General features: G+C 37.1%; 1 long non-coding RNA gene across 1 annotated transcript; it reads right to left on the bottom strand.

Moving 5' to 3' along the window:
• Positions 1 to 4,880: 4,880 nt before the first annotated feature.
• LOC145497689 (uncharacterized) lies at positions 4,881 to 9,955 on the bottom strand. Its single transcript, XR_014050708.1, has 2 exons — positions 9,769 to 9,955; positions 4,881 to 6,409 (listed from the first exon to the last, which is right to left on the bottom strand). It is a non-coding gene; the product is annotated as an uncharacterized LOC145497689 (long non-coding RNA).
• Between the last annotated feature and the right edge of the window lie 407 nt (positions 9,956 to 10,362).

Genomic DNA, 10,362 nt, shown 5'->3' with positions numbered 1-10,362 from the left:
TTTGTATGTCTGTTTAAACTAAGACTAAACTGTTGTAACTTTGCTCGTTGAAAGCGACGCTTGGGGTGACACTAGCTCGTTTGACGTAAAGGCGGCTGGGGTTAAAAACAAAATGCAGAGTTTTAATTTTAAAATTCAATAATGAACAATTTCCACGTTATCACTGGTTTCTCAAGTAACCACTGCGTCCCGCTCAATTAAACTGCCTTTCACAGTTAGCAAGAAGGTTGGACTTTGAGAAAGAGTAGACCATCTTTGTCAAGGCAAAATTTATTTTCAGGGCAGACATAACTTCTTTACCAAATTACAAATTATTTTAGCGAGATTGTCTGCTGGTTATATTTTGCTGCCAGGCAGAGTTAACGAAAATATTTAAGAACTCTGAATTCTCCGGCCGTTAATGCTGACCATCCTTCTCACGTTTGGCTAGGATGTCACGCAACAGATACTTCAGACTGTGACCCAACGGAAGATGGTCATCTTGGCCTGGACCGATCAGCACGGACTTTGCATGTACTGTAGTTTTCCAATCTTCTGAACTCCTTTTTCCTGAGCAATTACTCTTGCATTCTTCATTCCTTGACGTACAAGCCGTGCATTCGCTGGGGTCACTGCACATCGAAAAACATTGGTTAAAGAGTGCGTCACAGTCACACGAGCAGTACACTGAATGAAAGCAGCAATAAAGTAGAAGAAGTGCTCCAAAATAAGCAGAAAAACCAGCCATCTGAAAGGGAACAATAAAAAAAAAAAAAATGAATTAAGACGAAATCCGATAGGAAATCGAGCAATTTTAGCTTTCAGTGGACAAAACCCTTGTACCAGAATAATTTTAAGTTTTTCAGCCCGTTTTACATTTTCAGTAAAGCGTACGATATAAATAGTTGCTTGTAGTAATACCGAAAACAGTTTTCAATAGGAACTCGAGAAAATACACTTCAAAGTTCAGAGAAATTGTGCAAAAACAGGTAAAATTTCATCATCAGTTTCATTTCACCAGTACTTCCAAGTGTTTCTTCAAACTTTGTTTCGACCTTTGGTGTTGTAATAAATGAATTTGTTTGTGAAGATATTTAAAACAATCCCACAGAAGTCTGTGAAAAGATGTAAATAATTTCGGTACAAAGCTTTTGTCCGAACTTCCGGTGGATTCCTTCTTAATAGTCCTTTTTCACCAATTTATCATTTTCGACATCTAAAAGCTAGAAAGGGTAACATTAGGATTTCGCACAAACATCGCTACTACGACTGCAATTCGAGTTAATTCGTACAATCTTTACTTTAATTATATTAATATTGACATATATTATTAAAAATGATCTATCTTGGATTCTTGAAGGTTAATATCGATATATCATGGCCGAGCCTTATAAGTGGTATCATTTGCGGTCATTTTTGAATCGATTAAGTTTCAAGGGGAACTAATCCACCAAAAGTTATATCCTTCTTTTTTGTCACAAAAGTGACAAATGCTCAATTCTCTTCGCAAAAAAAATAAAAAAAATAAAAAAAATAAAAAATTAAGCAAAGAACTTGTTATAATGTCAGTAGTATTTTGTTTTCATTGTGGTTTACATATTATAAAACTTTATTAGCTAATAACTGAGAAGAATACTGTATTTGAGAATTTTTCAAACAGGAATTTCGTACAAGAAAATTGGAATAACAAAATTTCTAATATCCATGCATGTATCATCCAACTTTTAAAATGAATCTTAAGTTCCGAAAGGCAATAATAACAAAAATACTTCACGTTCATAGTTCTTTCCCAGTTAAACATACAGTTACCATAAGTCATCAACTTATCATTACCTCTTGCCTCGTGCCCTCTGTGTTATAGTTACTCAAGCGATATTAGCTGGACAGAGAGTTGTCGATTTTTCTTATGCGGAGTGTCGGCAGCATCCAGTTTCTTATAACCGTTATTTAGCATCCGGCCTTGTGTTGTGGGCCTCCACCATTAATGGACGTTGAAAGCGGCATCTAAATGAAGGTCGGTATGGACTTCATGCAACGTCCGGGAAAGGTTATTAGCATTTGGCTGAGGTGAGCGACCATTTCTATTGTGTTTGTGGCGGCAACCGTTTGTTTAGATCATCAACTGGAGTTGTTTTCTTGTCGTTACGAATCAAGCCCCTTTTCACCTGCTTGAAGTTGTGTCAACATTTTAGTAATAAGTCAATGCAGCCTCGGTTTGTTTCACACGAAACGTATGTTGATTAAAGAAAGTGATCTGATTTGATCAGAACTAACCACTAAATTAGTTACTGAGTCTTATCATTTTCCAGTTATGCCGGAAAGATTATGGGTTTATGGCGGAGATGCTCAAACGAGAGCGGTTTTTGGATGGTAAAGTTCTCAAGCATTGCCTTTTGTTTGTTTGTTAATCGTGAAGGTGACGTAGATTTTCACCTGTTTCAGTCTAAAAGTACAACGCCACGGATCATATTCAAGTTTGATTGACTTAATTAACTGAGAACTCTCAAGAGATGATGCTTGAGTGAAAAATGGGTTTTATATTCGTGCAGTGTCATTCGGAGGAAAGGAAACTTCGGCGCAAGGTGATATTATCATTATTGGACAATGAATTATTTTTGCTGACATTTTTTGTGTTCAGTATTGTCTGAAAAGAAAAGGGAAAATATCACCAAATGGTAAAACAAAACAAAAAATTAATTAAAACCTTATCAGTCAAACGAACTAAGGCAATACTGGCACTGCAGACCCGTCCTTTTTATGGAAAGGTTTCAAATACAAAGTTCAAGTCAATACCAAAGCAAGAAATAAAGAAATCCTGTGTCAAAGCGCCACAATAGCCGTTGACTAAGGATTTATATTGCATCGCTTGCAGAGGTTGAATGGAAAAATATTCAGAATTTTATATGAGTAATAATCATCATTTTTTTTTTGGCTAAACTAATACCGTAATCCTTTTCTTGTTTCTTTTGTGTTCAGTATAAGTTTCCCACAAAAAATCTTACTGTTTATTTAGTCGGGAAAACCCATAACAAAGAAATCGTTTTTTGTTGCAAAAAGAATACTATACCGTGGGTGGAGGAAGCAGGTATTTTGCCGAAAATGTCAATGTTTTATTACATCTTTGAGGTACTAATTGTAGTCGAGGAAGATCAAAGTAACAAAAATGTCTTCTGTCTTCTGCTTCTAGTTTAATGCCCTTTTCATCTTATTTCGCGTTCAGAGCTTTCAGAATTTCAGCTTTTGAGCTAAAATCTGTTTCCTTTGTTTTTGGTGAATGCACTTCTTTCTGATCCTTCGGCAATAAATCATGCAAAATTGTCTTCACCAATATTTGACCAAAACAACCTAGCTTTTGTACAAGTAAACGAAGCCACTTAGATATTCAGGTCCAAATACGTATTTACTATATCGAGATCTTTAATTCTATCTATTCCTTTTTCTACTCCTCATCTAGAAGATTATATTATCTCTTTGGTTTACGGAAATACTCGTCTTGCGTCTTTCAAATAAGCTGTTCCTCCAATCAGCGTTGCTGATTACATATCAGGTCAAATAAAGCTCACAGCGCCAGGAAATGAAGCTGGACATTACTCTTAATGGGTTTGGGGATTTTCGTGATAACAGGCTTTTCGCTTTTATATTTAAGGCACAATAAAAAGCAGCGGTGTATTAAGATGTCCTAGACCGTCTTATTCAATACACAGACATGACGGCTTTGATTCACCATACGTGATTTACCGGGCTGAACGTGCAATAACAAAGACAGCACTATAGAAGTCTATATTTGGCACGCATATTTGGCAACTTGTATGATTAAATTAACTAGTCATCAGATAAAATTCAATGAAATACAGTATTGTGCGTTTAAAAGTACTGTTATATAGCCTGTGATTTTGAACTGAATGTTGTATGACTTAGGAACTTCAGAGCTCAGTTTCTGCCTTATTAGCTGGAAAATAACTATGGCGTTGTTTCAAGGAGATTTTTGGAACAATTGTATAGTGATCACACCGTTATTTACCGCGTAACTGAAATCATATAACACTCCAAAACAATAGAGGAGGAAAAACACCCAAAGGAAACAGTTAGGGAATGAATTTTCTTCTACAGTACATGAAACATTGGACGTGTTTGGAATATCATCAGATAATTTACACGGTTTCTTAGATGTATTAAATGCTAAATATTGTAAGGTCGTGTCCTGAAAGTAAGTAAATGGTTTTCATTTTGACAATTTGAATTCTAAATGTGGCAAAGTGAAATTTTTTCTGTTTTCATCTTCCAGATTTTGACTACTTTCGATTTTAAAATGTGGCAAGGTGAAAAATGTTCTGTTTTCATCGCCCAGATTTTGATCAACTAGATTTCTGAACATTGTTATGTCATGGCAATATGGCGAAAATAGAATGAACAATTCATATGAAAAAAAGAACGAAAAAACAAAATCCCTGGTATGCAGGGAACAACTAAAGTTTACTGCGCGCGAAGAAAAAAACTAGAAATCAGGAATTTAAATATTAGAATCAATGAAATGAGGACAAATGTATTATTTAAGAAAAGTCATCATCTGCATTGTCCTCCGGGGCACAATAGGTGTCAGTTTTAACAAAAGCTAATAAAATATAAGGAACTTCTAACGGTGGCCGCTATTTTTTGGTGGCACGGCACGCGAGCTATTTTAAGCACCCGCTCGCGCGTCATTTTCTGCTTTCAGTGCCGTAAATTGAAGAAAATGAACAATAAATTTACGGCCATCGCTTGAGAATGAGTGTTTACGTTATGATTGAATAATATCATGCACTTTTCAAGGCCGGATATTGAGCACAGACAATTCACAAGAACGGCGATCAAAACTAAATAGATCAGTAATAATCCACGACTAGTTAGTTTTTTATACAACGAAGTATGGCTAGGCACTGTTCATATTTCATGATAGAAGAGGACGGGAGCTAAATACCGGTTAGAATTGAAATTTCATTTCCACTAAAATTAAAGAAAAAAATCTCAGAGAAAAATATACTTACGAAATTGATTGGTAGATTTATGATATGATAAGAAGCTTCGTTTTCTTTTGTCTGTCGACGAGGAGAGGGAGAATGTTGATGTAGATGAGTACGTTTTTGTTACCTTTGTGCATTGATCTTATAGTTGGTCGCAGACTGTAAGGTGCATTGCAAGCTATAGCAACACAGAGCAAGCCTGCCTAAAGCCGTCCATCTAAAAGAAAAAGGCCTTTGCCGCAAACAGCACATGCGTGGAACTTAATGGCAACCTACATAGGCAAGGTTGTTACATCGTACGATGATTAAATAAAAGCTGGGAAGTTCCCAGCCTCTCATCGAGCAGGCAAACCGATATAATGATTATGACATTTAAGACATTGGTTATGGCTGTGCTTGACACCTTCAGTTCACATGATCGGGTGCCACTCTTGTGTCATTTCTGGTCTTTTGTATTACCAGGGGACTTAAGATGTGAGTAAGAATACGTGATGGGGTACGAGTTCGACTTTTCAATTTAGTTTGTAGGCTCTACATTTCCACGTCACACACCCATCTCTTCATACCCATCTCTTCCTACCCGTCCTATGAGCTACCCTCTCTACCCATAAAGCCAACATAAAGAGCAAGGGTTCTGGAAAAGTCACTGGTTTGAAATTTGAAAATCGCACTCGTACTCGTACTCGTATTTTCATCTAAAGGTCTCTATTCTGGAACGGCCTACACTGGAGGAAATATCGAGCACTCGAGTCACAGTCGGGTTTGAATTGCTGATAAGACTTCCAGGGTAAGTGCACCCCCACCCTCCCCCACTCACAACAGCTCGAGAATTTCGTCACATTAATTTCTCTGGTTTCTTACTGAATGTTATGTGTCCAGTGCATTTTCCAGTGGAAAAAGGCAAATTTATTACCCTTTAAGAATCCTGTCTCACAGAGATATCTGATTCAGCCTTCAGTAAAGCCACTGCAATAAACTTTGGAACGACGGTCTTTGGTATCCTTTCATTTTATTGACACCTTTCAATTCATCGACAAGTTTTAGTTATCAACAGTGTTTTACAAACCGGCATTAATAACATATCCTGTAGGTGAATCATTTTATACTACTGCATCTCTTTTGTCTCAAAACAGAAAAGGAAATTCGTTTTGCTCTGCTTCTTTCTGTCGATATTATAGTGAGTTGTCCAACAACATGTACTCATCAGCCAGTGCATCAAGCATTGTTTCGTCTTTCTTACTTCGGCGACAATTCTTGTAGCACATCATCTTTTCTAGATTACATCTGTTCGCACATGTGTCGGTTATGCAGCCATTAAGACAGGATATTCCATGGTCCATACAGAGGCAAGCTGGCGCAGCATCCACGGTCTGTAATATCTCCACTATTACAACTGTAGCAATCATAGCATACAAAAGGTGACTCCTCAACTGAAATAGTTGTTGAAGCAATGTTAGTGTAGGAACTGCTGGGGAAAGCTTAAGTGTTTCAAATAAATTAAATTTACTCGGTTAGTTTGAATTGGCTCATAACCTGCACATACGAGATGCAGAATGAAAGTGAATGTTTGCCGTAGATGACAGCACCTTCTTAACTCAAGGATTTGACATGTACGCACTATCTGATCAAGGTTATACAGTCAAACCTCCATAATAATAAGGACGCCAAAGGGGCAGATCCGAGGGTCCATATTATTGAGGTATTCGTAGTATAAAGGAAGAGATTATGTGAATTTTGATTTCTGTGGGATCAAGTGAATTGTCCGTAAAACAAAAGCGCCCCTATCCTAAGTGTTTGGGCAGCACTTATTGAATACGAAGTAGAAGACGATTTCCGGTACGAGACGAGGAACCCACACCCCATTCTTAGGCTAACTATTGTCATACCATTGTCTGATTGACTTTTCTCGAAGTTACAATAAAAAAATCGAGCTTATGCTTTTCTGATTGTATTGACGAAGTTTTGAAACTATTTTCATCTACCATATAACAAAAACTAAAATAATAAAGTGTATTATCGTTTGTCTCACGATGTAGTCACTTGAGATGTAGATCGCGACGTTTCGACTGCTTACTGCTAGTCTTCTTCAGGCATCGCCTGACGAAGACTAGCAGTAAGCAGTCGAAACGTCGCGATCTACATCTCAAGTGACTACATCGTGAGACAAACGATAATATTCTTTATTATTGCACATACCACGATGAATAACAACAACCTTTTCCTCGACATAAAAACTAAAGTCAGAAAGTAACCAAACTGCAAATGAGGTTTCGCAGTTTTGGCGGTGAATGTGACCATAACTCATTAACTCCATACGAGATGCAGGTGATTTTGCTTAATGAGTAAGATTTACCAATGTCCTGAGAAAGATATGTCAAACTTAGCAAAAAAAAAAGCAACAAATAAACAAACAAAAAAACAGAGAAAGAAAGAGGATTTTATCGTGAGAAGGTCAACGGTCCGGCACGGAGTTAAATGCTGGACTAAGTGACCTGCGCTTAAATGCTGGCTAATTATTTTCTCTCGACATAACACATTCGTTTCAATTTCTTTAGAACCTTGATTGCTCAGCGACCATTACCGGCTGACAAGGCAAGCTTTGGCTTATAAAGTCTTTTTATGCTATACAGAAAATACATTTACGTGGTCCATCCAGGTAACTCCTCTCGTGCTTTCTTAATCAAGATCTTTCTTATTTCATTTCCTCACGAAGGGAACAAAGAAAATCTACTTCCATTTTCCGTTTCCATTTTCTTTCGATTCCGCTTACGACCCTTCACTTATGATCCATTTAAAACTAGATTTTCGGTGTTGGATGCAGAAGCGGAAGAACCAACCACTAACAAAGCCCAGATTGAAGCATTTTTGATTGGTTAATTCTTCCGCTTTTGTCTCCGACTCCAACAATGATCATAAGCGACAGAGACATAATCGCAATTGGTCTTGAATTCTGCTTCTGATTCTGTCTGTCTGATTTTAACTAGATCGTATCGCTCTGTGTTTCTGGTTAAGACTCCGACACCGACTCCGTCGCCAGTGAAAACCAGCCTTTCAGAAAGCGAAAGCATGTGAGCCATACAACTGTTTCACTAGAAGTCAATTGTTCTCGCTTTTACCGATCACAGCGGCGAGCGAAATAACAGACAACCTACAAACCCGCTTGCTATGTATGTTTTGAAGAGGCATGATTATGCTGAAAGCGATACGAGAACGGCTAAATTAATTACTCGAAACGGTGTTCTGAGAACCCAAGGCATTGATGTTTGGGAATAACAACCATAGTCGAAACGTGTTAATCCAAAGCTGAGACTTGATCCATAACTTCCTGTTTTTTTGTCCACACAACGTATAGTTATCAAAGGAGTAGTTTTTCTTTTGCGTGAATGTAGTTTTCTTATGTATGAATGATTAATTAGTAACATGAAATGTGGCTATGGAAGACAAAAACTTTGCCCAGTAGTGCGTGGTAATCTGGTGTCCACGTTCTTTATTAGTTGCATCTTATCGTAAACATTCAGCCAACGTGTTATTATCTCCCTGTTCGGCGCTGACAGGTTTCTTGTCTCCATTTTTCTTGTTGTTTTTCCCTTTGTCTTGAAATCAATGGACCAATCTTATTTTAATTATTTCAGACTCATAATTCTGACATCAAATTGACCGTTTTATACCAAATGGGCGTCTTCAGCTTCATTAATCAAGTAACATTGTTTGAATTCAAAAGTGTTAAACGGATGAGGCGATAATTATTGTGTGAACAAAGTAAATTATAGCAATAATTGGTGAAAGGAATCACTCTCTTTTCCTCATCGAGTTGCATGTTGACAGCTGCGTTCATTCATTCATTACCAACTCACTATGCTCGACGCATTTAGTCGTTTACTGTAGAGTAAAAAGTATGTTTTAGGTAACTGTGAGTTGCTTGTTCCGTAGAATCCTATTTAATTTTCTCCACAAACGTTTCAAAGATTTTAGTTACTTCTTAAACATGGTATTTTTAAAAACATCAGACGCCAATGCTATTAGGACTGTGACTAACTTTGATGCACACGGTAGCAGCAGAAAACAGCACAAAATCAGAGGAATTGAAGCGTTCTTCAGTAGATTCCCCTGAATTCGCAAAGTTCTACGTCGTGTACGATTTCCGCTTAAAATATGTTCAACATGTGCATTCTTTTATTTGACTTCCCGTAGTACAGGTAACGAGATTTAATTTCAATGGATATTTGTTACTATCATGTTTTTCGACTCATTTTTTCGATTACAAAGTCATATCTAGCTAGCACAAATGTGACCAAGGATTTCAAACTTCAGTCAGCCTACGTTTTCTCTTCTTTTGAGCAGAATCTTAAAGGAACGGAAATGAAACAAAGCCAAAGGTCATAGACAACAAATACAACTTGCGATTACTCGGTAATAGATAAATCCATAGAACAAGTGGACTAGATATTGTTTCTCGACTTTCCGAAACTGAGCCCTTTAAATTTTATGCTGTGATGAAACCGGCGGACCGTCATACTTCATGAGAGTGGGAGAAATTGCCTTTACTGTTCAAACTCTGTACTTTCTTCCGAAGTTTTACAAACTCTTGCATTGGGTCTTTTTTATTCACACTCTCTGATTAAAAAGTTTGATCGTCCTCAAAACTATATTAGGTTTACTTCTCGGACCTCGCCGAAAACAAACGTAATCAATTTGGCTTATATTCGGATCTGTAATGTTCATGCTCGTAAAATCCCGGTTAATTAGTATTTCACAAGCAAAGAAATGCAAAACAACGCATTCAGCTTACCATGGTTGTCATTTGATTTGGTTCGATCAAGGTGAATCAGTGAGAAATCTCTTCTCGTCAAGGCGGTTGTTTCTTTTTCCTCTTTGAAAATAGTTTTTGTTGTCCAGTGTTTTTTTATATATTCCACCTCAAACAAATTAATTCCCCCGCTAGCTGTCTCTGAACACCTGCCGTTGCGATCAATTATCGCTCGTTGTTTCCACTAATCAACTTCTTCCTTTCTCCCAGAGATAAGATGTGCAAACAATCATTCTTTTCAAACCAAACTCGTGGTGGGAGTTTTATTAAAGAGACAAATTTAATTCGTAGTTGATGGATGCATTAACCATAAGTTCTGAAGCTACAATCAGTTTGAAAATGCTTTCAGCATGGCTTGATTTAGCCTGACTACAGAGGCAGATAATGGCTCAATTATAGTATGCGAGAAAGATAACACGGAAGAAAAATTCGACAATTTTCACCTTCTGTAGACCACTTTGAATAGATTATTCTATTTATTTAAATTCTGCTTTTAACATTTCATGTATTTTTAAACTTAGATACTTGTCAGAATTTTTTAGGAAAAATATTTTGGAAACTAGCCCAGTATTCCGC

Source organism: Orbicella franksi, chromosome 9 (assembly GCF_964199315.1).
Source record: "Orbicella franksi chromosome 9, jaOrbFran1.1, whole genome shotgun sequence".
In the NCBI taxonomy this organism is placed as follows: domain Eukaryota; kingdom Metazoa; phylum Cnidaria; class Anthozoa; order Scleractinia; family Merulinidae; genus Orbicella; species Orbicella franksi.
Note: the sequence above shows the minus strand (reverse complement) of the source record. Positions and strands in the feature narration are given on the sequence as shown.